The sequence below is a fragment of the Hyperolius riggenbachi genome, chromosome 6 (assembly GCF_040937935.1).
Source record: "Hyperolius riggenbachi isolate aHypRig1 chromosome 6, aHypRig1.pri, whole genome shotgun sequence".
In the NCBI taxonomy this organism is placed as follows: Eukaryota; Metazoa; Chordata; class Amphibia; order Anura; family Hyperoliidae; genus Hyperolius; species Hyperolius riggenbachi.
In genome coordinates, this window is record NC_090651.1 from 6,097,442 (window position 1) to 6,124,176 (window position 26,735).

Below are 26,735 nucleotides of genomic sequence, written 5' to 3' on the forward strand. Positions count from 1 at the left end.
GTATATTGTCTTGTCACTAACTGTCCCTCAGAGGAGCTCACAATCTAATCCCCACCATAGTCCTATGTCTATGTATGTATCGTGTAGTGTTTGTATCATAGTCTAGGGTCAATTTAGGGGAAAGCCAATTGACTTATCTGTATGTTTTTGGGATGTGGGAGGAAACCGGAGTGCCTGGAGGAAACCCACACAGACATGGGGAGAACATACAAACTCCTTGCAGATGTTGTCCTGGCTTGGATTCGAACCATTGGCCCAGGGCTGCAAGCATTGTAAGCGAATCGTATGCGATATCTGAAGAAATGATGCAGGACCTCAGATTTTTTCACGCGTACGAAAATTAGCATTGAATGGAAACAGCCCCATTCACTACTGTTAGTTAGTTGCCAAATCAATGCGAATTTTCTGAGAGAAAAATCTGACACAAAACGCGCAAGTGGAAACTTAGCCCTAAAGATCCATTTGTTGCTTACTCACCGTCTCCATAAATCCATCCTCCTGTCTTGGACTAAAGCTGGCCACTAACGGTCCAATTTCTAGCGAAAAATCGGTAGAGCGATCAGAAATTCTAATCGGACGAAAAATCGTTCACTACACCATCAACTAACTAATCATTGCTCCCAATCTATCACGACCACCAAGAAAATCCAAATTTTCGTTCGACGAAAATTCATTCGGGCGACATTTTTTTCACTCGTTCATAATCGATTGTGTCCACCAATGGAGATTATTTACAACCAATCCGATCAGAATTTCTGATCGCTTGAACGATTTTTCGCTACAAATTGGACAGTTAGTGGCCAGCTTTACACCCCCATTATATGTCCCTCTTCCCCACCCAACCTATCTGGCAGGCCCCTCCTCCCCATGTGCTCTTCTCCCCACCATATGGACTCAGTGACTCGTCTGCTATACTTATCTCTACGTTGCTATATCACTATTTTATGTACCATTGTTGAGCGCTATAATGTCCCTGTGTAACATTGTGTAATGTCTCCCCGATCTACTGTGCAGTGCTGTGTAATATGTTTGTGTTTTATAAGTAAAGTTTATCAATAATAATATGTAATGACCTCACTGCGGCAGATGTGCGCATTGCTGTCACGGGTGGGGGCGCTGTGTACAAGTCGGTGTACTTTTTATGTAAATTCAGATTCCCGATGTCATGGCGATGTCATAATCCCCACCCAAAACAAAATCACAGAATTTAGCACTCGTTGATGCTACACGCTTTACACGCTGCGTCTCCTGTGGTTTCCATTGCGGGGTGAGCTACGGAGTGTCGCTGGTTAAAATACCAAGATGAGGGTACAGAGGCGGAGCTCTCCTTTTGCAGTGCCGCCCCCTCCGGCTATGTCCTTGCATATCGCAGATGCGGCCGCATAAGAGCGCGGAAGCACCATGTCGATGGAGGATGGCTCGTGCCGCCCCAGTACCACGAAACCTTCTTCTTATCCTGTTCCACACAAGGCACACTGATATCTGCCGCCTTGTGTTCATTGACCAAGACAGCACGGTGGCGCAGTGGTTAGCGCTCTCGCCTTGCAGCGCTGGGTTCCCTGTTCAAATTCCAGCCAGGTCAACATCTGCAAGAAGTTGGTATGTTCTCCCTGTGTCTGTGTGGGTTTCCTCCGGGCACTCCGGTTTCCTCCCGCATCCCAAAAACATACAGATAAGTTAATTGGCTTCCCCCTAAATTGGCCCTAGACTATGATGCATACATAGACATATGGCTATTGTACGGAATAGATTGTGAGACCCTGTGAGGGACAATTAAGTGTTAAGTGACAAGGCAATATACTCTGTACACTGCTGCGTAATATGTTGGTGCTATATAAATACTTACGTAAATAAATAAAATAGGAAGCACACCAGTTCCGCAGTGTAGCTGTGCTATTCACAAAATCTGAAATACTCATTGCTTTGCCCCTGACAGGAGGGCACAGACAGTAGCGTAGCAATAGGGGGTGCAGAGGTAGCGACTGCATCAGGGCCCTTGGGTCAGAGGGGCACCAGGGACCCTCCCTCAAGCACAATCTTAGCTCTCTATTGGCCCTGTGTTGGTAATAATCCCTTCTATAGATGCTTTAAATAGTGGTAGTCATTAACAAACTGTTTCCCATCCCCTTCTTGCACCTCTGACACTGTTGTAATCCTTGGCAGGTTTTGGTTTGACGTATCAATTGTTATGTATAGAGTGCTTTAAGGGGCCCCATGTAAAACTTGCACCGGGGCCAACAGCTCCTTCGTTACACCACTGGGCTAATTCCCCAACACCACCTTTTGTGTCAGTGATGATCTGTCCGCGTGGCTTTCTGAAGATCAGCTATTTTATGTCACTACTAAGCTTATCATACCGGATTCTTTGCAGTACTGGTCACTGTGGCGACCTCCTCCTGTGGCATTGCTAGCATTACCCCATTAGCAGCTTCAGCAGAGTTATCTATGTGAGATAAGTGCGCTGCTATTAACCTCAGTCGGCAGAACTCGTTGTGCTGTAAATTCTTGGAATGCATTGATCTCTCTCTGCTAGCAGAACATATAGAAACTGAAAGCCGAAGTCCTCTGTTATTGCCTCACACTGCCCCCTAGTGACGAGGGGACATAAATACACATTACAGCAGCACTAATTAGTAGCTTGGAAATGTAACAAGTAAAAAATGCAAGAGTGCTAAAACAAATTGGCCTGCAGCACAGGCAAGCCTCTAAATACATTGGCTGCTAAAAGGTTAAATGTCTGTATACAAATGTAACTGTGGGTAGAGCATTTTGGGCACCTTTTACAAATGTTTATAGGAATCTTCTGATGCCTTTCAGTTGTCAGCTGGAAATCCACGGCCAGTTGTCTCGCCGGCACTGGCTGCTCCTTCTCTGTCCCTCTTACCTCTCCACACAGCAGAACGTGTTTGTTGTGTTTCAGATAAATCAGTGTGCATATCTGTATGTTTAAGTAGAACTCTAACCTGAGGCTGTGTGTTTGTCTGGGAGTTAGGCTAAAGCAGGCCTCTAACCTGCAGAGGTGTGTGTGTTCTGTCACATGATCCACTGCCCCAGAACCAGCATGGCACCACAGCACCCAGCATGCCCCCATTGATGCACTACGGCGTCCAACATGCATCATTTAGGCACTATAGCTCCCAACATGCTCCCATAGTGGCTCCACAGCTCGGGGGGGGGGGTTTATACTGTGAGCTGTGGTGCCTCAATCAGGCGCTAGGAGCTCTAGCGTCTGATTCAATCTCAGACACTACGTGGAGAAGCCCGGATAAGAAGAGGTCTGTTTAATCTGTAGACCAAGCGGCCAGAGGTGAGTATAGCGCCCCACTGCCTGACTCTGCCTGAGGGACGTCCGGGGTACCCCAGAACACATCTGTAGCATGTGCCACTGATCTTTGGGGCTAGCAACGCCCCTGTCAGCCCGGCAACTGGCATTTTTAAACAGGAAGTAAAATGGCAGCCTCCACGTTCCACAGGTGTCTGTATGAAGTGAGTGGTGTACAAAAAAACAGCTACCATTCTTTTCCCATTTCCTGGCCGGTGTTCGGGGCTGGTAATATCGTTGCTATGTGGCTTTCGCCTTGGCGATGTTGGCCTTTGCTTGGCGGCGGTTCTGCGGTAGGTAAAGCGTGATGGTTCTGCCATAGGCTGACGTTGAGTCGGAGTTCCTCCTGAGGGAAGATTAGCTTCAGTCGGTGTCCCCGTCACTCATTTCATGACCGATGCCAAAAGCCAAACAGGATTATCCGGACCTGCTGTTTCCACTATTCGCACAATATTGCAGCTGCACCTCCCTCTGCTTCTTTAATGACAGCTGAATCTGGCTGATCGGGGGCCGGGGAGAGAGGTCGGACTGGATATTTTGTGTCTCATCAGTGGGGGACACACTGGCCCATTCACACATAAAGACATGCGGCATTCCTGCCTCCGGCCTGCATTGCGATGGTTTCTAGGGGAGTGATAATGGCAAACGCCAATTCTGCCCCCTAATCCTCCCCCTGAGGGCCTCATCGCTCACCTGTGGAGGCCGCGGACGGTTTTCATGGAGTCGGTGTATCTGGAGGGCCGCAAAACATTCAGGTGCTTTATGGGGTCCGCTTACCTGCTCAGTGTTACCGCACTAAAAGAGGACCTGTAGTGAAAAAACGTAATAAATAAAATGTCTTATTTTTTTTACAATGTTTAATCATAAATTATTTAGTCAGTGTTTCTCATTGTAAAATATTTCCTCACCCTGATTTGCAGGGAAATTTATCACAGGTGACAACATCTTTAGTCCTGTCGGGTGCATCTCTGCGGAATGTTTGTTTACTGAGAGTTCCAAAGCCAGTGAAAATAACACCTGGTCTTTCAGAATGCTTTGTTAGGCACATACCGCATAGCTAAACAACCTAGGCTGTGAGATCACTGAGAGAGCGGGGCTACATACCCATACCTCCCAACTTTTTGAGATGAGAAAAAGGGACATGTAAGCCACGCCCCTGCCACACCCCTGATCACGCAGCCACTACGCCCCTAGTCACGCATACCATAAAGATTTAATAAGAAAAATAGGTTGTTTTATAATACAAACCACACTGGTCCTTTCTATCCTGGTTCATTTTCCTTCATATTAACATTTTAAAATTAGTAATAAATCAATTTAAAGGAAGGGGATACATTTAGAGTCAATCAAACACATTTTTTAGTAGAGAAATATATATATATTTACATAGAAAGAGGGACAAAGTCCTGAAAGAGTGGCAAATGAGGAGGACAGAGGGACAGGGCTCCCAAAGAGGGACTGTCCCTCCAAAAGAGGGACAGTTGGGAGCTATGCATGCCAATACTATACAGCATAATATAGATATAGGAAGTGTTGAAAACAAAATGGTGAAACCAGGAAAATGACCATAAAAGTGGGTATCCCGAATAATTTACTACATTCTGCTACATGTCACTACAGGGCCTCTTTACTGCATTCTGCTATATGTCACTACAGTACGGTGACCAGACGTCCCGCTTTACCCAGGACAGGTCCCGGATTCGGGGTCCCCTGTCCCAGGCTGCATGAGGTCCCGGGAAACGTCCCGCTTTTAGCCGCGCGATGTCCCGTCCCCGGGACTCTGACCACCGTACGATTGAATGAACTGGCCGCGGCATCCAATAGACAGTTCATAGCCCGCAGCCCCGCTCCAGCCTGCATAGTCTTCCAGCAGGCAGAGCAGGGCTACGGGAAGATGGCGTCCGAAGCCCTGTACTGGAGACTATTTGTGTCTCCAGTACAGGGCTTTGGGCACCATCTTCCCGTAGCCCTGCTATTCAATTCCAGTACGGAGGGTTGCAGTAGCAAGATCTCCAGGGGAGCTGCGCACCAGAGACCGGCCGGGAGAGGAGACTTCTGTCAGGTGAGTAAATTATTTTTTTGCAGGTAAAATGTTGCCCACATTGCGTTAGTTTTCTGTTGAAATGCTGCCCACATTGCGTTATTTTCTGGTGAAATGTTACCCAAATTGCGTTTGTTTGCTGCTGAAATGTTGCCCACATTGCGTTTGTTTTCTGCTGAAATGTTGCCCACATTGCGTTTGTTTTCTGCTGAAATGTTGCCCACATTGCGTTTCTTTTCTGGTGAAATGCTGCTCACCTTGCAATTATTTTTTGCTGAAATGTTGCCCACATCGCGTTGTTTTTTTTCTGGTGAAGTGTTGCTTACATTGCGTTTATTTTCTGGTGTCTGGGGTAACTGTTGCTGCATTTATTATTTAATGGTCATTGTTGGCTATATTTGTTGCTTTGGGGTTACGGTTATGCTCCGCCCATACAATGTCATGGTCACGCCCCCAATCCCCACGACCATTTTTCAGCGCTGCGATCACTGTACACTACAGGGCCTCTTGACTGCATTCTACTATATGTCACTACAGGGCCTCTTTACTGCATTCTGCTATGTGTCACTACAGGGCCTCTTTACTGCATTCTGCTATACGCACTACAGGACCTCTTGAAATAACTGAAATTCCCTGACAATGGACAATTTGCATTGCTGGTTTTATGCTGCTGCCTCTGCTTAGTGCTTACATCTATGCACTGGGAGCGGAAGAGACATGGGAAGGGGGGGGGGGGGGGAGCGGAGGTGGAAAAAGGGGGACAATATGGGGCGCAGGGACTTTTTCTCCCCATATTTTGGGGAGAAAAGGTTTATTTTATATGGTGAAAAATAGAGCATATGTGAGCTTTAGTCTGATTGGCTGCTCTATACAGATCACTCTGATTGGCTGCTCTATACAGATCACTCTGATTGGCTGCTCTATACAGATCACTCTGATTGGCTGCTCTATACAGATCACTCTGATTGGCTGCTCTATACAGATCACTCTGATTGGCTGCTCAATACAGATCACTCTGATTGGCTGCTCTATACAGATCACTCTGATTGGCTGCTCTATACAGATCACTCTGATTGGCTGCTCAATACAGATCACTCTGATTGGCTGCTCTATACAGATCATTCTGATTGGCTGCTCTATACAGATCACTCTGATTGGCTGCTCTATACAGATCACTCTGATTGGCTGCTCTATACAGATCACTCTGATTGGCTGCTCTATACAGATCACTCTGATTGGCTGCTCTATACAGATCACTCTGATTGGCTGCTCTATACAGATCACTCTGATTGGCTGCTCTATACAGATCACTCTGATTGGCTGCTCTATACAGATCACTCTGATTGGCTGCTCAATACAGATCACTCTGATTGGCTGCTCTATACAGATCACTCTGATTGGCTGCTCTTTATACAGATCATTCTGATTGGCTGCTCTATATACAGATCATTCTGATTGGCTGCTCTATACAGATCATTTTGATTGGCTGCTCTATACAGATCACTCTGATTGGCTGCTGTAAAGAGATCATTACAGCCCAGTAGTCTTTCCATTGTCTATAAACTGCTGCAGCCGCTGCCCTTTAAGAGACTCTGTCTAGTAAAATAATCGTTATTTATCTGCTGAATTCATTAAGATGATGTTCTGTAAACAGGCTCTTCATTCTGGGAGGGATTTCCAGCTTCTCTGCAGCCAATATAAACATGTCGGCGAACGTTCTTCCGCTGTGAACTGATTATCCGGCTCAGAAGGACGCAATTCACATTTCCCAACAGTAGCTGCTGGGCGGCGGTATATTATCCTCTTCTCGCTCACACCTCGATTTATGATGTCACAGCCCAACTGCCGCAGCTTTGCGTTTTGGAACGAACAAAACGGATTGTAAGGAGACAACATCTTACGTGTATGGTATATATACTGTACCTGAGATATCGTACATATATCTCCCATCGGAAGTTATAAGATCTTTTGACCTCAATATACCAATGGAAATGGATTGTGTACAATCTTTAGATTATAAGCTCGCAAGGGCACGGCTCTCACCCTTTTGTGTCTTGGATTGTGTTATATATTTTTTTTATTAATTATGATCTTTTTGTCACTGTAATTACCAATTCTGTATTTTGTATATTGGTGTACAGCATTGTCGGTCTAGTTTTATACCCCATGTTTGTTTCTTAAGGCTAGTACACACTAGCAATTTTGATTGACCAATGATTGCTCAATTTTACCACCTCCATGTAGTATGACCATTTACCTATATAATCTGCATAGAATTGAAAATCTGTTTGGCCCTCATACTACATGGAGGTGGTAAAATTGAACAATCATTGGTCAATCAAAATTGCTAGTGTGTACTAGCCTTTACTTAGTACAGGGCTACAGAATATGTTGGTGCTTTAACAATAAATAAAATATGTTTGGATTCCTGGGAAAAAATAATATCCTTGTTATTTCTACTGGCTTTGAAACACACAACAAACATTCCGCAGCAATGCGTTTTCAAGCTATAAATATGTCGCCACCAGTGATGAATTTTACAATGCAGATTGGGGTGAGGGGGTCTAGTTCACACTACAAAGCATAATTGCAAACAGTAAGCGCTTTTGTGAGCAATTTTGTTAAGTGATTCGTGGCATTTTTAGAGCAATTTGCGTTTTTGTGTGAGTTTTTGTTTTGCGATTTTGTGTGCGCAGACAAACAGGAAGTGCACTCTGACCTGGAACTGAACGTCTTTTAAGACAAATTTGCTTGAAAAACGCTCACATTATCGTTGTTCAAAGTGCTTTTAAACCGATTTGTGACCTAGAGATGGCTAGACAGAGACAACAGCTGTGCGCAGAAGGTTGTGATCTGGTTCTGATCTCATAACGGGAGCAGACAGATGTGATCAGTGAGTCATACTCCCAGCCTAGCCCGACCGCTGTCAGTGTGAGGACCGGAGAGGGGACAGTCACAGGTCGGGGGGCTACAGGGACGCTCATATTACTGGATACACCCCCATATTCCCTCTGTTATCCTGTATCTCCTTCTCTGTCATCTGTCTCATCCCTTCTCTACTGTCACCATTATATTGCTTTCTCTTTTAAGCATAGCTCCCAACTGTCCCTCTTTTGGAGGAACAGTCCCTCTTTGGGAGCCCTGTCCCTCTGTCCCTCTTTCCTCCTCATTTGTCCCTCTTTCAGGACTTTGCCCCTCTTTCTATGTATATATATGTATATATATATATATATATATATATATATATATATATTTATTTACTAAAAAATGAGTTTGATTGACTCTAAACTTTATAACTTTATTCCCATCCTTTAAATTGATATATTACTAATTTTAAAGTGTTAATATGAAGAGAAATGAGCCAGGATAGAAAGGATCAATGTTGTTTGAATTATAAAACAACATATTTGTCTTATGAAATCTTGATGGTATGCGCGACTAGGGGTGTGACGGGGCGTGGCCATGGTTGTGTCTGGGGCATGCCTTACGTGTCCCTCTTTCTCATCTCAAAAAGTTGGGAGGTATGATTTAAGACTTGTACTCACCGCACGATTTTGGTGTCAAATGCGGGATATTGCGAAGCATCGCTCAATTAAAGTTTGTTAAATGATGTTCAACGATGGCCGATTACACGCAATAATCGTTTGCTTTGAATGACTTTCATAATAGATCCAATAGTAGACAGTCCTTCCGATCTCCGTTAACACCAGCGCTATTTACTGCGATCGCTCAATCGTTCTTGTCCGACGTTTGTTCCCACAGTATTCGATTTCAGAAGATGGATCAGGGAACAACCATTTGTCACATTTTCCAGCACCGCATATCCCCGATCCATCTTTTGCGGTGTTTCCTGTCGGAAATTATATATTCGACTCAAAATATGACGGAAAATTGCATGGTGTGTACCAGACATAAAGTGCCAAAAGGTAGGTGAAAACGTACGGTCCAGATTATTCCGAGAATTTTCCTGCTGGCTGGTGGATGAGATGTGAGAATGTCACCCAGGAGAAACCGGATGCTGGGAACACACGATGCAATGTCCTGTACGTACGACGGGTAATCTGATGGGAAATTGTATCGTGTGTACATGTCCAAACTGCTCCTGATCGATAAAGGGATCGATTTTCCAATCATAATGTCACAAAATTGATCCCTTTATCGATCAGAAACAGATCAGACAGGTAGGAAATAATTGTCCAGATTCGGACAGTAAATTGCAAAGTACATTGAAAAAGGTCCTATAACTCTCTCCTTGTCCCCCCCTACTCCCCCCCCCCTTGTGCCCCTCTCTCCCCTCCCCTTCTGTCCCTCCTTCTCCCCTCCTTTCTCCCACTCCCCCCCCCCCCCTTGTGCCCCTCTCTCCCCTCCCCTTCTGTCCCTCCTTCTCCCCTCCTTTCTCCCACTCCCCCCCCCCCTTGTGCCCCTCTCTCCCCTCCCCTTCTGTCCCTCCTTCTCCCCTCCTTTCTCCCACTCCCCCCCCCCCCTTGTGCCCCTCTCTCCCCTTCCCTTCTGTCCCTCCTTCTCCCCTCCTTTCTCCCACTCCCCCCCCCCCTGTTTTCCCCCTCCCCCTCTCTCATATACCCCTCCCTGCCTTTCTTTCTCCTTCCCTTCCTCCCTCTCTTGTCCTTCCCATTTCTGCCCCCCATTTCTCTTCCTCTTGTTTTTGTTTGTTTGTTTTTTGTTTTTTTGGGTGGGAGGGGAGTACAAAAAAACTCAAAAAGACCTATTCCCAATTTTAAAATGTTAATATGAAGTAAAATGAAGCAGGAAAGAGAGGACCAGTGTGGTTTGAATTATAAAACAACATATTTTTCTTATGAAACCTTTATGGTATGCGTAACTAGGGGTGTGACTGGGGCGTGATCAGGGGTGTGGCTTAAGTGTCCCTCTTTCTCATCTCAAAAAGTTGGGAGGTATGTGAGCAGCATATGGACTATGGAGCTCAGCATTTGCGCTCCTCAGCAGCGAGTTGTACCGCGCTCACCATCAGTGACATCACGGCGTTTGGCGTGCCAGAACCTTTATCTCCTCTGTAAGGAAAGTATTATAATCTGGGCAGAGTCCTGTATGTTTCCCGTATATGAGAGGTGTTTAGGCCTAGCAGCACATCTGGCCAGCACTTTACACCTCGCTAAACAGGAAACGCGCGGCGTTCAAGTGCTTCGGAAAATGTTTGCTTTACTCCGCCCATGTTCTTTCCTGGAGATAAGTTTATACTCACACTCCTTCTTATATTTAAAGGGGACCTGAACTGAGAATTCCCCTTTGCAACAGCATAATAACCTGTAAAGAAAAACATTTCTTTGTTACAGCTGATACAAATCCTGCAGTGTGTCTACTTCCTGCTTTCATGGAAGCAGAGGGTTAACATCCTGTGTTTACAAATTAGCTTCTCTGCCGAGGCAGCCAGCTGACACAGCTGAGAGATCAAATTACAGTTGTGATTAGTCCCAGATGAAGGAGAATTAGGCCAGACTACAGGCTAAACTCTCTAAATTCATACAGGATACATTTCTCTATGTTATTCTTTTGTCTCTTGTGCAAGAGTTCAGTAAAGGAATAAAGCATTGAATGCATTGCTTTTTTTTTTTTTATATATATATATATATTCATTAATGATTTAGATAGTGTTTCCCCATTGTAAAATCTTTCCTCTCCCCAATTTACACACGTTTATCATAGGTCACAACATCTTTTGTCCTGTCAGGTGCATCACTGTGGAATTTTTGTTTCTGAGAATTCTAAAGCCAGTGAAAATATGTCTTATTTCCCAGAATGCTCTTGGGGGAGAATTACGCATAACTAATCAGCCTAGGCTGTGACATCACTAGGAGGGCGGGGCTAAATATCAATAAACAACAATTTATAGCTATAGGAAGTGTTGGAGCAAACTTTATTACTAAGGAGCCAGAAACACTACAACATGTACGGTAACTGTCTCATGTATATCAGAGCGTTTTACTGCAAAAATGACATTTTACTTTTACATTTCTAAAAATAAGATAATTGATTAATTGATAAAGAAATAATTTGAATTAATAGTAATAAAAAAAGTTTGACTAAACCACATATTGCAAAACAGCTGTAAACTGTATTTGGCCTGTGAGGTTTTTGTTTGACTCTTAGGGCTCATTTCCACTTGTGTGGTGGGAATCGCCGCGGTAAAATATTCGCATGCGGATGGATGACGATGTATGCAAATTTAACCATGGCAGTGCCTGTGTGCTTTTCCATTGATTCCATGCGAAATCGTATGCGAATTCACATGAAAATTCGCATACCAATATTGCATGCAAATTCCCTATTAAATACATTGTATGCGAATCGCATAGCGGTATGCGGTATGCGAATTCTGATGGCTCTGCCGTGCAGATTTTTTCTGCACAGAAAAACGCAAAGAAATCCTGACAAGTGGAAACAGTCCCATTCACTTGTATTGCTATGCGAATTCACATGCAGCAAACGCATTCGAATTCGCGATAGTGGAAACGGGCCCTTAGGGCTAGTGTACACCAAAAATTGCTAGGTGTACTCACAAACGCTTAGGGCCCGTTCACACTTAGAACCGCAGAACGCCGGCGATCACCGCCGGCGTTTTGCGGGAGTGATTTTCCCACGATTAGCGCAGAAAAATCACTGGACACTGCGGCGGTTTTGGAGCGATCGCGATTAACGTGCTGTGCACGCTAATCACGACCGCTAATCGCGGAACGCTCGTCGCCTGCAAACCGCTGCATGCAGCGCGGTTGCGGTATCGCTAACCGCAACTGCGGCAGTGAGAACACTGCCACTCGCTACAATGTGTAGCGATTCCCGCTCAGGTGAGAACGGGCCCTTAATGATTTTTGTAGCGATTTTTGTAGCGATTCTTTCACATTGGGGAAAAAAACTCTGAAAAACTGTTCTGTTCAGCAATTTTTAGAGCTATTTTCCACTTTTCCTACACTTTACATTGAGGTGTAATCTCCTCCAAAATGCTGCAGGCCCGTGTTTGCGTTTGGGAAAAAAATCCCATCGCTCTGGTGTGAACCAAACCATACAAACACATTAGCCAAGAACCTCCAAAGGGCTAGCGATTTTAAAATCCCTCAGAAGCGCTCTTGGTGTGCACCAGCTCTAACTTAAAAAAATATTAAAGAAATATCTGAGTTGAATAGTTGCCTCACACACACACCAATTTCTCTGACACCCAATCTGACATTTTTTCACAGTTGAATGATTGGGGTGACATTGGTGGGCTTCGATAGAGTTCTTTGAACTTTGCCGGCGTTTGGAAGGCAGGTCCTCTTCACGTAGCGTCACATTTGGTTCTAATAAAGTGTGATATTACATACCAGCCTGGAATGCCCATTTATTAGCAGATAAATGTCTGCTGTCAAGTCCCGTATGGCACCCCGTGGTCTGAACGTTCTACTTTATTCACAGTTGAAGGAAACGCCCGCGTAATTGCCCTCCTAAGAGGACCGCGCCAGCGCCATGACGGACAGGCCAGAGATGAGGAATGACCCTTTGGCGTCACATCTCTGATCTGAATGAATTAGCAGCTGTCAGGTACCCCTCGTTCCACGGTCGCCCATTACCCAGAATCCCCGGCCTCCTGACTGCTGGCCTCTTTGGTTGCTTTCATGGCAGTGAAAGAGTGACAGCTCTGCTGGAATGTGGCCAGTCTCCGCCGATAGTTTGAGCCAGACAAGGATGTGATGGTTTAATAGGATTTAGTTAACATCTGGGCGAGTTCCAGCCAGTTCCAAATCCCCAGAAAAGATTCCCTCTGATCTCCTGATTTTCTCATGAATACGACCTTATGATAGACATTTGGTCAACCGAACGGCCTAATATCGACCATCCTAATCCCGGGAACGAAATCCTGCCTGTCTGGAGAGGGTTCTGTTCCTGTAGAATGAATAGTAGATAAGATCTGCGTCACCAGGCAGAATACTCTTCCATGTAACCAGAAATGCTGGCGCCCCCAGATCCTGGCACACCTGAGACATGACCGGGACATACGCAATGTACAGAACATGCAGAACACTGCTAGGATCCAAATCTGGTCCAGGACACTATCTAATGTTTATGGGTTTCCTCCAGGCACTGCAATTTCCTCCCACATCCTAGAAAAAATATTCAAAACGCTATTCAAAACTGACCTAGTCTAAAGGACATTAGACTATAGACTGATCCAATTCACTTTTTCAGCTAAGTGTTCTCCTAGACCTAGGAGATCATTTTCATCTACTGAAATTGTAAAAGTACCAAAAATCAGGTGAAAAAGTACTATCAAATTATTGTATTTTTGTGTTTGTTGGTGGCTTAAAATGCATTTTATTGATAAGGTGTCAAATATCCATCTCTAAGTTAGCCAATAAATGGTATCATCCTGATTCAAAACTTCTTGCTTTTACTCATGGCTAACACGGTACAACACTTTACTGCTTCTACTATCACATAGGAGAAAAAGTGAATTGGATCAGGCCAAATTAAATGTCTATAGTAGTAGACAACAGATTATGAGCTCCTCTGAGGACAGTCAGTGACATGACTATGTACTCTGTAATGTGCTGCAGAAGATGTCAGTGCTATATGAATACATAATAATAATATGGTAGGACATTAGGCTATGACTATGGTAGGATTAGAGTGTGAGCTCCTCTGAGGACAGTCAGTGACATGACTATGTACTCTGTAATGTGCTGCAGGAGATGTCAGTGCTATATAAATACATAATAATAATATGGTAGTACATTACACTATGACTATGGTAGGATTAGAGTGTGAGCTCCTCTGAGAACAGTCAGTGACATGACTATGTACTCTGTAATGTGCTGCAGGAGATGTCAGTGCTATATAAATACATAATAATAATAATATGGTAGGACATTACACTATGACTATGGTAGGATTAGAGTGTGAGCTCCTCTGAGGACAGTCAGTGACATGACTATGTACTCTGTAATGTGCTGCAGAAGATGTCAGTGCTATATAAATACATAATAACAATATGGTAGGACATTAGACTATGACTATGGTAGGATTAGACTGTGATCTCCTCTGAGGACAGTCAGTGACATGACTATGTACTCTGTAATGTGCTGCAGAAGATGTCAGTGCTATATAAATACATAATAGTAATATGGTAGGACATTAGACTATGACTATGGTAGGATTAGAGTGTGAGCTCCTCTGAGGACAGTCAGTGACATGACTATGTACTCTGTAATGTGCTGCAGAAGATGTCAGTGCTATATAAATACATAATAACAATATGGTAGGACATTAGACTATGACTATGGTAGGATTAGAGTGTGAGCTCCTCTGAGGACAGTCAGTTAAATGACTATGTACTCTGTAATGTGCTGCAGGAGATGTCAGTGCTATATAAATACATAATAACAATATGGTAGGACATTAGACTATGACTATGGTAGGATTAGAGTGTGAGCTCCTCTGAGGACAGTCAGTGACATGACTATGTACTCTGTAACATGCTGCAGGAGATGTCAGTGCTATATAAATACATAATAATAATATGGTAGGACATTAGACTATAACTATGGTAGGATTAGAGTGTGAGCTCCTCTGAGGACAGTCAGTTAAATGACTATGTACTCTGTAATGTGCTGCAGGAGATGTCAGTGCTATATAAATACATAATAATAATAATATGGTAGGACATTAGACTATGACTATGACAGGATTAGAGTGTGAGCTCCTCTGAGGACAGTCAGTTAAATGACTATGTACTCTGTAAAGTGCTGCAGAAGATGTCAGTGCTATATAAATACATAATAATAATATGGCAGGACATTAGACTATGGCCTCAATTCACTAAGATCATGCTGGAGATAATAAGGCAAGAGAAAACTTACCTCACACAGTGAGAGAGTTATCTTATCTCTTCTTTCCTTATGTTACCTCCTCTGTAGTTAATTTACCTCCTCTGTAGTTAATTTACCTCCTCTGTAGTTATTTTCACACGCAGTTAATTAACAGCCTGTCTTTAACTCTGGAGTTATTTTAAGGATTGGAGAGTTAACTTAAAGACAGAAGAGTTAACTTTAGGTTTGCCTGAGGTAAAATGTTTCCTGAATACTACATGACTTATCACCATGGTAACAATTCTAGAAGAGTTATTAAAGACAGGAGATAAGCTTAGTGAATTGAGGCCTATGACTATGGTAGGATTAGATTGTGAGCTCCTCTGAGGACAGTCAGTGACATGACTATGTACTCTGTAATGTGCTGCAGAAGATGTCAGTGCTATATAAATACATAATAATAATATGGTAGGACATTAGACTATGACTATGGTAGGATTAGATTGTGAGCTCCTCTGAGGACAGTCAGTGACATGACTATGTACTCTGTAATGTGCTGCAGAAGATGTCAGTGCTATATAAATACATAATAATAATAATATGGTAGGACATTAGACTATGACTATGGTAGGATTAGAGTGTGAGCTCCTGAGGACAGTCAGTGACATGACTATGTACTCTGTAATGTGCTGCAGAAGATGTCAGTGCTATATAAATACATAATAATAATATGGTAGGACATTAGACTATGACTATGGCAGGATTAGATTGTCAGCTCCTCTGAGGACAGTCAGTGACATGACTATGCACTCTGTAATGTGCTGCAGAAGATGTCAGTGCTATATAAATACATAATAATAATATGGAAGGACATTAGACTATGACTATGGTAGGATTAGATTGTGAGCTCCTCTGAGGACAGTTAGTGACATGGCTATGTACTCTGTAATGTGCTGCAGGAGATGTCAGTGCTATATAAATACATAGTAATAATATGGTAGGACATTAGACTATGACTATGGCAGGATTAGATTGTCAGCTCCTCTGAGGACAGTCAGTGACATGACTATGCACTCTGTAATGTGCTGCAGAAGATGTCAGTGCTATATAAATACATAATAATAATATGGGAGGACATTAGACTATGACTATGGTAGGATTAGAGTGTGAGCTCCTCTGAGGACAGTCAGTGACATGACTATGTACTCTGTAATGTGCTGCAGGAGATGTCAGTGCTATATAAATACATAATAATAATATGGTAGGACATTACACTATGACTATGGTAGGATTAGAGTGTGAGCTCCTCTGAGGACAGTCAGTGACATGACCATGTACTCTGTAATGTGCTGCAGAAGATGTCACTGCTATATATATTAGTGTAGCTATGAAAATGGAATATGGAACAGTTAAACATTTTTTTTAAATTTCTTAAAATCAATTTTCTCAAAAAAATACAAGGTTTATTTATTTGCTAGCAAACCTCAGTCCGTTTGTGCGCACGCCCGCCACCGCCGCCGCGCACCCGCCGCAAACCTGGCCGCCCGCTCACATGCCGCACGCCCGGCCGCCCTCTCACACGCCGCACGCTCGGCTGCCCACTCACGCCGCACACCCGGCCGCCCGCTCACACGCCGCACGCTCGGCTCCCTGGCCCCGCCCTCCTGTCTCTGTGACATAACTGCAAAATTACAGAACATAGTTGCAGGCGTGCGCAAAAATGAATTACGAATTTGCTGTAAATTTCACATTACGATTTCACGTCGTCATTGCGAATTTTGATACAAAATTACTATAATGCGGAATTTGAGCTGAACGCTACAAGAGAGTGAGTTTAACGAGTAAATTCTGGAAGTTGGAGGATCCATAAGATGCGTAAATCATTTTTATGTCTAAGTCAGCGTTTGTGTCCCAGCTTTCTCCTCTTCCTGCGATATGTCTTCATAGATTCGAGGAATGTCAGAGATGAGACTGATCAGATATCTCATTTTTCTGGTATTTCGCTAGCTGGGAAAATCCCCCTCAGGGAAAAGAGAGAAAAAAATCTATCAGAAGTAAAATGAAAACACATGTAGAGAGGACAGGAAATATATGAAAAGGCTGAGATTGCGAGGCGGCTGATTTACATTTAGTTGTGTGCAGGGCTGGGATATCTGGAGGGAGGCCAGTGATGGGAATGACATCTGTCCTGAAATGGACTGTTTTATGGTGTATTGGGGGGGGGGGGGGGCAGCGGAATGGCTGTGTGCTGCGCAATCGGCGCCAATCCTATTCCTGCGCGTTCTCCAGGCCGCGCCGGCTCCCGCGCCAGACGGATTCTCTGTCTTTTTATACAGCTGCGCTCTGGCCATTTCTCACTATTGTTTTGTAGCTGGTGATGCAATGGGGTTGATTTACAATAGGACAGTTCAACTTATAGCGGTTTATTAAAGAGGCCCTGTAGTGACATATAGCAGAATGCAGTAAAGAGGCCCTGTAGTGACATATAGCAGAATGCAGTAAAGAGGTCCTGTAGTGACATATAGCAGAATGCAGTAAAGAGGCCCTGTAGTGACATATAGCATAATGCAGTAAAGAGGCCCTGTAGTGACATATAGCAGAATGCAGTAAAGAGGTTGTGTAGTAACATATAGCAGAATGCAGTAAAGAGGCCCTGTAGTGACATATAGCATAATGCAGTAAAGAGGCCCTGTAGTGACATATAGTAGAATGCAGTAAAGAGGCCCTGTAGTGACATATAGCAGAATGCAGTAAAGAGGCCGTGTAGTGACATATAGCAGAATGCAGTAAAGAGGTCCTGTAGTGACCTATAGCAGAATGCAGTAAAGAGGCCTTGTAGTGACATATAGCAGAATGCAGTAAAGAGGCCCTGTAGTGACATATAGCAGAATGCAGTAAAGAGGTCCTGTAGTGACATATAGCAGAATGCAGTAAAGAGGTCCTGTAGTGACATATAGCAGAATGCAGTAAAGAGGCCCTGTAGTGACATATAGCAGAATGCAGTAAAGAGGCCCTGTAGTGACATATAGTAGAATGCAGTAAAGAGGCCCTGTAGTGACATATAGCAGAATGCAGTAAAGAGGCCCTGTAGTGACATATAGCAGAATGCAGTAAAGAGGCCCTGTAGTGACATATAGCAGGCTGCAGTAAAGAGGCCCTGTAGTGACATATAGCAGAATGCAGTAAAGAGGCCCTGTAGTGACATATAACAGAATGCAGTAAAGCGGCCCTGTAGTGACATATAGTAGAATGCAGTAAAGAGGCCCTGTAGTGACATATAGTAGAATGCAGTAAAGAGGCCCTGTAGTGATATATAGTAGAATGCAGTAAAGAGGCCCTGTAGTGACATATAGCAGAATGCAGTAAAGAGGCCCTGTAGTGACATATAGCAGAATGCAGTAAAGAGGCCCTGTAGTGACATATAGCAGGCTGCAGTAAAGAGGCCCTGTAGTGACATATAGCAGAATGCAGTAAAGCCCTGTAGTGACATATAGTAGAATGCAGTAAAGAGGCCCTGTAGTGACATATAGTAGAATGCAGTAAAGAGGCCCTGTAGTGACATATAGTAGAATGCAGTAAAGAGGCCCTGTAGTGACATATAGCAGAATGCAGTAAAGAGGCCCTGTAGTGACATATAGCAGAATGCAGTAAAGAGGCCCTGTAGTGACATATAGCAGAATGCTGTAAAGAGGCCCTGTAGTGACATATAGTAGAATGCAGAAAAGAGGCCCTGTAGTGACATATAGCATAATGCAGTAAAGAGGCCCTGTAGTGACATATAGTAGAATGCAGTAAAGAGGCCCTGTAGTGACATATAGCAGAATGCAGTAAAGAGGCCTTGTAGTGACATATAGCAGAATGCAGTAAAGAGGCCCTGTAGTGACATATAGTAGAATGCAGTAAAGAGATCCCGTAGTGACATATAGTAGAATGCAGTAAAGAGGCCCTGTAGTGACATATAGCATAATGCAGTAAAGAGGCCCTCTAGTGGCATATAGTAGAATGCAGTAAAGAGATCCTGTAGTGACATATAGCAGAATGCAGTAAAGAGGCCCTGTAGTGACATATAGCAGAATGCAGTAAAGAGGCCCTGTAGTGACATATAGCAGAATGCAGTAAAGAGGCCCTGTAGTGACATATAGCAGAATGCAGTAAAGAGGCTCTGTAGTGACATATAGCAGAATGCAGTAAAGAGGCCCTGTAGTGACATATAGCAGAATGCAGTAAAGAGGCCCTGTAGTGACATATAGTAGAATGCAGTAAAGAGGCCCTGTAGTGACATATAGCAGAATGCAGTAAAGAGGCCCTGTAGTGACATATAGCAGAATGCAGTAAAGAGGCCCTGTAGTGACATATAGCAGAATGCAGTAAAGAGGCCCTGTAGTGACATATAGCAGAATGCAGTAAAGAGGCCCTGTAGTGACATATAGCAGAATGCAGTAAAGAGGCTCTGTAGTGACATATAGCAGAATGCAGTAAAGAGACCCTGTAGTGACATATAGCAGAATGCAGTAAAGCCCTGTAGTGACATATAGTAGAATGCAGTAAAGAGGCCCTGTAGTGACATATAGTAGAATGCAGTAAAGAGGCCCTGTAGTGACATATAGTAGAATGCAGTAAAGAGGCCCTGTAGTGACATATAGCAGAATGCAGTAAAGAGGCCCTGTAGTGACATATAGCAGAATGCAGTAAAGAGGCCCTGTAGTGACATATAGCAGAATGCAGTAAAGAGGCCCTGTAGTGACATATAGCAGAATGCAGTAAAGCCCTGTAGTGACATATAGTAGAATGCAGTAAAGAGGCCCTGTAGTGACATATAGTAGAATGCAGTAAAGAGGCCCTGTAGTGACATATAGTAGAATGCAGTAAAGAGGCCCTGTAGTGACATATAGCAGAATGCAGTAAAGAGGCCCTGTAGTGACATATAGCAGAATGCAGTAAAGAGGCCCTGTAGTGAAATATAGCAGAATGCTGTAAAGAGGCCCTGTAGTGACATATAGTAGAATGCAGTAAAGAGGCCCTGTAGTGACATATAGCATAATGCAGTAAAGAGGCCCTGTAGTGACATATAGCAGAATGCAGTAAAGAGACCCTGTAGTGACATATAGCAGAATGCAGTAAAGAGGCCCTGTAGTGACTTATAGTAGAATGCAGTAAAGAGGCCCTGTAGTGGCATATAGCAGAATGCAGTAAAGAGGCCCTGTAGTGACATATAGCAGAATGCAGTAAAGAGACCCTGTAGTGACATATAGCAGAATGCAGTAAAGAGGCCCTGTAGTGACTTATAGTAGAATGCAGTAAAGAGGCCCTGTAGTGGCATATAGCAGAATGCAGTAAAGAGGCCCTGTAGTGACATATAGTAGAATGCAGTAAAGAGGCCCTGTAGTGACATATAGCAGAATGCAGTAAAGAGGCCATGTAGTGACATATAGTAGAATGCAGTAAAGAGGCCCTGTAGTGGCATATAGCAGAATGCAGTAAAGAGGCCCTGTAGTGACATATAGCAGAATGCAGTAAAGAGGCCCTGTAGTGACATATAGCAGAATGCAGTAAAGAGGCCCTGTAGTGACATATAGTAGAATGCAGTAAAGAGGCCCTGTAGTGACATATAGCAGAATGCAGTAAAGAGGCCCTGTAGTGACATATAGTAGAATGCAGTAAAGAGGCCCTGTAGTGACATATAGTAGAATGCAGTAAAGAGGCCCTGTAGTGACATATAGCAGAATGCAGTAAAGAGGCCGTGTAGTGACATATAGCAGAATGCAGTAAAGAGGTCCTGTAGTGACCTATAGCAGAATGCAGTAAAGAGGCCTTGTAGTGACATATAGCAGAATGCAGTAAAGAGGCCCTGTAGTGACATATAGCAGAATGCAGTAAAGAGGTCCTGTAGTGACATATAGCAGAATGCAGTAAAGAGGTCCTGTAGTGACATATAGCAGAATGCAGTAAAGAGGCCCTGTAGTGACATATAGCAGAATGCAGTAAAGAGGCCCTGTAGTGACATATAGTAGAATGCAGTAAAGAGGCCCTGTAGTGACATATAGCAGAATGCAGTAAAGAGGCCCTGTAGTGACATATAGCAGAATGCAGTAAAGAGGCCCTGTAGTGACATATAGCAGGCTGCAGTAAAGAGGCCCTGTAGTGACATATAGCAGAATGCAGTAAAGAGGCCCTGTAGTGACATATAACAGAATGCAGTAAAGCGGCCCTGTAGTGACATATAGTAGAATGCAGTAAAGAGGCCCTGTAGTGACATATAGTAGAATGCAGTAAAGAGGCCCTGTAGTGATATATAGTAGAATGCAGTAAAGAGGCCCTGTAGTGACATATAGCAGAATGCAGTAAAGAGGCCCTGTAGTGACATATAGCAGAATGCAGTAAAGAGGCCCTGTAGTGACATATAGCAGGCTGCAGTAAAGAGGCCCTGTAGTGACATATAGCAGAATGCAGTAAAGCCCTGTAGTGACATATAGTAGAATGCAGTAAAGAGGCCCTGTAGTGACATATAGTAGAATGCAGTAAAGAGGCCCTGTAGTGACATATAGTAGAATGCAGTAAAGAGGCCCTGTAGTGACATATAGCAGAATGCAGTAAAGAGGCCCTGTAGTGACATATAGCAGAATGCAGTAAAGAGGCCCTGTAGTGACATATAGCAGAATGCTGTAAAGAGGCCCTGTAGTGACATATAGTAGAATGCAGAAAAGAGGCCCTGTAGTGACATATAGCATAATGCAGTAAAGAGGCCCTGTAGTGACATATAGTAGAATGCAGTAAAGAGGCCCTGTAGTGACATATAGCAGAATGCAGTAAAGAGGCCTTGTAGTGACATATAGCAGAATGCAGTAAAGAGGCCCTGTAGTGACATATAGTAGAATGCAGTAAAGAGATCCCGTAGTGACATATAGTAGAATGCAGTAAAGAGGCCCTGTAGTGACATATAGCATAATGCAGTAAAGAGGCCCTCTAGTGGCATATAGTAGAATGCAGTAAAGAGATCCTGTAGTGACATATAGCAGAATGCAGTAAAGAGGCCCTGTAGTGACATATAGCAGAATGCAGTAAAGAGGCCCTGTAGTGACATATAGCAGAATGCAGTAAAGAGGCCCTGTAGTGACATATAGCAGAATGCAGTAAAGAGGCTCTGTAGTGACATATAGCAGAATGCAGTAAAGAGGCCCTGTAGTGACATATAGCAGAATGCAGTAAAGAGGCCCTGTAGTGACATATAGTAGAATGCAGTAAAGAGGCCCTGTAGTGACATATAGCAGAATGCAGTAAAGAGGCCCTGTAGTGACATATAGCAGAATGCAGTAAAGAGGCCCTGTAGTGACATATAGCAGAATGCAGTAAAGAGGCCCTGTAGTGACATATAGCAGAATGCAGTAAAGAGGCCCTGTAGTGACATATAGCAGAATGCAGTAAAGAGGCTCTGTAGTGACATATAGCAGAATGCAGTAAAGAGACCCTGTAGTGACATATAGCAGAATGCAGTAAAGCCCTGTAGTGACATATAGTAGAATGCAGTAAAGAGGCCCTGTAGTGACATATAGTAGAATGCAGTAAAGAGGCCCTGTAGTGACATATAGTAGAATGCAGTAAAGAGGCCCTGTAGTGACATATAGCAGAATGCAGTAAAGAGGCCCTGTAGTGACATATAGCAGAATGCAGTAAAGAGGCCCTGTAGTGACATATAGCAGAATGCAGTAAAGAGGCCCTGTAGTGACATATAGCAGAATGCAGTAAAGCCCTGTAGTGACATATAGTAGAATGCAGTAAAGAGGCCCTGTAGTGACATATAGTAGAATGCAGTAAAGAGGCCCTGTAGTGACATATAGTAGAATGCAGTAAAGAGGCCCTGTAGTGACATATAGCAGAATGCAGTAAAGAGGCCCTGTAGTGACATATAGCAGAATGCAGTAAAGAGGCCCTGTAGTGAAATATAGCAGAATGCTGTAAAGAGGCCCTGTAGTGACATATAGTAGAATGCAGTAAAGAGGCCCTGTAGTGACATATAGCATAATGCAGTAAAGAGGCCCTGTAGTGACATATAGCAGAATGCAGTAAAGAGACCCTGTAGTGACATATAGCAGAATGCAGTAAAGAGGCCCTGTAGTGACTTATAGTAGAATGCAGTAAAGAGGCCCTGTAGTGGCATATAGCAGAATGCAGTAAAGAGGCCCTGTAGTGACATATAGCAGAATGCAGTAAAGAGACCCTGTAGTGACATATAGCAGAATGCAGTAAAGAGGCCCTGTAGTGACTTATAGTAGAATGCAGTAAAGAGGCCCTGTAGTGGCATATAGCAGAATGCAGTAAAGAGGCCCTGTAGTGACATATAGTAGAATGCAGTAAAGAGGCCCTGTAGTGACATATAGCAGAATGCAGTAAAGAGGCCATGTAGTGACATATAGTAGAATGCAGTAAAGAGGCCCTGTAGTGGCATATAGCAGAATGCAGTAAAGAGGCCCTGTAGTGACATATAGCAGAATGCAGTAAAGAGGCCCTGTAGTGACATATAGCAGAATGCAGTAAAGAGGCCCTGTAGTGACATATAGTAGAATGCAGTAAAGAGGCCCTGTAGTGACATATAGCAGAATGCAGTAAAGAGGCCCTGTAGTGACATATAGTAGAATGCAGTAAAGAGGCCCTGTAGTGACACATAGCAGAATGCAGTAAAGAGGCCCTGTAGTGACATATAGCAGAATGCAGTAAAGAGGCCCTGTAGTGACATATAGTAGAATGCAGGAAATTATTCAGGATCTCCACTTTTATAGTAAATATCCTGGTTTCAGCATCAGAAAAACTTTCTATATCTACATATTGCTGTATATTGGTATGTAGCGCCCCCCCTCCTCCCCCAGTTATGCTTAGCCTAGGCTGTTTAGGTATGCTGAATTCTCCTTCCAGAGCATTCTGTGAGGCCAGGTATATCTTCTACTGGCTTCAGAACACTCAGTAAACTAGCGTTCTGCAGAGCTGCACCTCACAGGACTACAGATATTACCACCTGTGATAAATTTCAGGATGTAAATCGGGGAGAGGAAGATTTTACAATAAGCAAACACTGACAAAATAATGTATAAATGCATATTGTATAAAAATGAGTAATTGTATTGAATTTTTGATGTAGTGACGGGTCATGTGGATAAAGGCGGATGTGCACAAAATACAAATGACAGGAGAGATAAATACAGTAACTCACTAAAGAGGCAGCACATAAACAGGTTCAGCTTCCAGCCAGGATATTATGAGGCTGATTTACTGGAGTAGCAATAGGAGGTACAGAGGTTGTGACTGCATCGGGGCCCTTGGGCCAGAGGGGCCCTCCCTCAAACACAGTATTAGCTCTCTATTGGTCCTGTGCTGGTAATAATGACTTCTATAGATACATTGAATAGTGGTAACCATTAACAAACTGCTCCCCATCCCCTTCTTGCACCTGTGACACTGTAGTTGCCATTGGCAGGTTTTGGTGCACCGTATTAATTGTTATGTATAGAGTGCTTGGGGGGCCCACCCCACTGTAAAACTTGCATCGGGGCCCACAGCTCCTTTGGTACGCCACTGCCTCCGGGGATTTCTCTAATACAGGATGCAGCAAGCACAAATGGATTTTCTGTTTTAATTTTCTGGTGTTATGTACAGAAGATTGCAGCCAGGGCCGCTCTGCCCACGAAATAGCTTACCCATCCAATCTGCCTATATGCATTGACAAACGCATAGGCAGGAGGGTGTGAGGCAAAGGGGCAATTGCTCCAGAGCCTGTAGGGCCCCAAGGTGTCCCCCCCCCCGACTTACCTGTGCTCCCCGGGGACCCGAGGAGAGCACCCGCCGGGAAAGGCAAGAAGCTACCCTGCCAAAGACATTGCAGTGGCCCAGAGGGCACAGTTAAAGAGGAACTCCAGTAAACATTTTACTGCTGGCAGGTGATGTAGCTGCTGCATGGTTTTTGGCAGTTGGAAACAGCTGTAAACAGCTATTTCCCACAAAAGTTTGAACTTTTCTTGTGGGAGGAGTTACTTGTGGGAGGGGTTTCACCACAATATCAGCCATACAGCGCCCCCTGATGGTCTGTTTGTGAAAAGGAATAGATTTCTCATGTAAAAGGGGGTATCAGCTACTGATTGGGATAAAGTTCAATTTTTGGTCAGAGTTTCTCTTTAAGTTGGGGTGTAATCTGGGGAGGGGGTAGCCGCCTCAGGGGCCCTGGGGGGGAATTTTACTGCAACAAAGGATCTCTAATGCTGCTTTTTGGTGAAGAGTTGGGTGGGATGGTTAAGGGGCCCGAGGGTAATCTTGCCCGGGCCCCAATTTTACTAGAACTGGCCCTGATTGCTTCTCTTGGGTTACAGGGATTTGACCACATTTGACTTTTTTAGCGTCCCTCCCTTATCACACACCCAAAGAGGAAAGGCATTGTCTGAAAATCCCCCCAGAGCTTCCTGCTTGTCCCCAAACACTATGCCTGGTGATGGGATCTGGTATATTCCACAGGGGTCACCCCCACATCATGTTTTTTCTTCAGCATCTTTTTTTACATTTAAAAAGAAAAGCTCTCCTCAGTGTGGACGTGCCCTGCAGGTTGCATATCGTGTTATAAAGGAGCTGCGCATTATCCTGATTCACCTGCTGGTGGCAGCATGTTCAGGACTAGGAAGAACTTCCACTGTCCACCAGAAGGTGTCCCTTTGCTGGCATTTGGACAACTTGCAGTTCACTGTTTCACCTGTGGGTGGTATCATGAACCTGGATCATTGTAAGTGTATTACTCCACCCACGCCTCATTAATTACCTGCGGATATCCTCTCTAAGGACTTCTTCTTCTAATATATAATAATAATGATTGAGACAACCAAATTCATGTCTAGAACAGTCCAATGCCAAGCTGCATACAATTTGTATTACATTTGCACACAATCCAACATTTTAGCATCTCATTAACTATCTGTATTGTTTACTTACTTTAAAGGACCACTATAATAAAAAATGTAAAATACATATAATAATGTACAAGTATAAAGGACATTTCTTCCAGAGTAAAATGAGCTACAAATTACTTTTCTCCTATGTTGCTGTCCCTTACAGTAAGTAGTAGAAATCTGACAGAACCGACAGGTTTTGGAGTAACCCATCTTCTCATGGAGGATTCTCAGAGGTTTCTTTATTTTCCAAAGCACTTAGCGAATGGCAGTTGCTCTGTCCAAGTGTCGAAAACATGTAAAGTGACCAGGCCAGCATCTTTGAATAAATCCTTTTCAGGTAATGCCTTTATACAGAATAAAAGCCATGCTGAGAGTCCCCCATGAAGAGATAGACTAGCCCAAAACCTGTCGGTTCTGTCAGGTTTCTACTACCTACTGTAAGTGACAGCAACATGGGAGAAAAGTCAAAACTCACCTTTTCACTCTGGCCTACTACCCCTCACAAGTGCTCTAAACCTACAGCTGAACTCTGGTCCCCTACCATTCGTGTCCTTATCTCTCCCTCTAGATTGTAAGCCTTTGGGCAGGGTCCTCCTCCTTTTGTGTCCTACCTGATCATGCACCTCCATTACTGT

At 43.8% G+C, this 26,735-nt stretch overlaps 1 long non-coding RNA gene across 1 annotated transcript; it reads right to left on the minus strand.

Annotated features, from left to right (window-relative positions):
* Window positions 1-3,461: 3,461 nt before the first annotated feature.
* LOC137522337 (uncharacterized) lies at window positions 3,462-25,060 on the minus strand. Its single transcript, XR_011022266.1, has 2 exons — window positions 24,977-25,060; window positions 3,462-4,129 (listed from the first exon to the last, which is right to left on the minus strand). It is a non-coding gene; the product is annotated as an uncharacterized lncRNA (long non-coding RNA).
* Between the last annotated feature and the right edge of the window lie 1,675 nt (window positions 25,061-26,735).